The sequence below is a fragment of the Protopterus annectens genome, chromosome 4.part0 (assembly GCF_019279795.1).
Source record: "Protopterus annectens isolate FY-2018-M chromosome 4.part0, PAN1.0, whole genome shotgun sequence".
Lineage (NCBI taxonomy): Eukaryota > Metazoa > Chordata > Ceratodontiformes > Protopteridae > Protopterus > Protopterus annectens.
This window is the reverse complement of record NC_056733.1, coordinates 159386935-159389190: the sequence shown is the minus strand read 5'-3', so window position 1 is coordinate 159389190 and position 2256 is coordinate 159386935.

Sequence of the window (2256 nt, the reverse complement as noted above, 5' to 3'; positions counted from 1 at the left end):
TAGGGCTGTGGCTGTTTATGACTTCAGTCTCTGGGTATAGCTGTTGTCCACTGGAACTGTTGCTGTAAATGTCATTTGTATACTATCACAGCTACCAGTTGTGGCAACTTAACAGCATCCTTCAACCTTTCAGTAAAAAGTTGTTTGAGTAATCTGAACATTTATACAGTACTTTCTTATAAATCATGTCATTATCATTGCTATGAGATGTCTCATGAGTACCATGCAGCATTCGTAATTATTTAGTTTTTTCCTTACATTTATTTACCAGCAGGAGGACTAGTCTATCAACCCTTTTTTTGCAACAGTCCATACTTCTTACTTGCCTCCTAGTACAAAGATATTTTTTTCTTATGATACACTGCTTTAAATATACACTGTAGTTATCAGATTGATATGTACTTTGAGGGGTTATACAACATGCTATTATAAATTCATTACAGTGATATTTCTTCCATATGTTTACTTATTACATTGCACATTAATGACAATTATCGTTGAATGCTATGCACATACCATACTGCAGGAGCTTTTCTATACAGTTTATACATATTATATGACACCCACTTTATTAATTCTAGCTACTCATTAAACTGAGCTTTTAGTAGTTTACTTTTACTAGAAGAACATCAGTTGCCCTTTGTAGTTTAACCTTTTTATAGTAATCTGATATGCACACTAAGTTAATTGTGGTGGTATTTTTGTTAAATTAAACATTATGCCTGCATTTTGTTTTTTTCTTATTCAGAAGACTATGCAAGATTGATTTGTGATTTATAGCTATGTAGAGGGTAAGAATTTCCTCTTTTCCATTTTCTTTGGATTTGGCTGTGTTTTACACACAGACACACACACGTGCAAGATAAACACACACGCGCATACACACACACACACGCGCACACACACACACACACACACACACACACACACACACACACACACACACACACAAAAACACACACAAACACGCACACACGTACACACACACACACAGACATACAAATCACTTGCATGTTTTGTGGCATATGCCATGCATTTCATCACATAAATCAACTAGCACGACATTTTAAACAATTACACAGAAAGTCATTACTCTAATTGTTACTACATGCTAGAATAACTATAAACAAAATAAAACTGATATCAATCTTATTTTGTTTGTAGTTGTTTTAGTATATTCAAAAGAGACCATATATTCTCCCATGTTGGTGAGTACCAGGGTGATTGTGTTAATAAAATCCAGGAATCACTGTGTCTGTGAGTTTGAGAAAGTGTAAGCTTCCCTGTCTGTACAGGGGTAGTTAATGCCACCCATGAATAGGGAGTTTGGTTGGATACTAAGAGGTTCTAGTAAGGTCAGACTCTAGGGACATAGATGGTGACCTGTAGCTAGCTATGATATAGTGAGGGGCCTTATCTATGGTGACTTGCACATGGTTGAGCTCCATGGTATCATCCTGTTTAATCAGAAAAAGTACCAGATCAAACAGCTGAAAAGCAGAAATCAGATGAGTTGCGATCTTTAGGTAAACCACTGATATATCCTTTTAGCTTCAGTTTGGATTCTATCACTGTCAGCTTTTAGGAAATGTTTGAAGTGCTGTTAAGCATTTTATAGTTGTAATGATGTAGTGCGGTTTGTTATTATTTTTACCTGTGTGTGGTTTTACTTATTTCAATTGTTTGCTTTTTTTCTTATGGTTTGTGTTTATACACACACACACACACACATATATATATATATATATATATATATATATATATATATATATATATATATATATATATATATATATATATATATATATATATATATATATATTGACTGGAGCATGTACATTGACAAAAACATTTGCATTGACAGAGCAGGACATTAGAAAACATCCTTTATGTTTACATATCAAAATGTCATCCAGATGATATAGTGCAGCTCACTTAGGTGCATATGTCTAGCACATGCTAACATATGTTGTAATCCATGCATGCGTGCAATGCAGGATGCTGTCATGTGTGTTCATTCACTACAATTGCTGCACAGTATGCATACTTCCCTGATGTGTCTTGCTACTAATGCACTGATGTAGTCATTTCACAGCTATATTACTGACCCATGGCTGTGTCATTCGCTACATCATAATCCTTATTATTCGAAACATTGCTGCATTTTCTTTATTCAGCTATAAAGCACTGGAATCAGGCTCCTCTATGGCTATTCATCTGACTTTTGCGCCTTATACCTGTGTTTGTGCTCTGTCT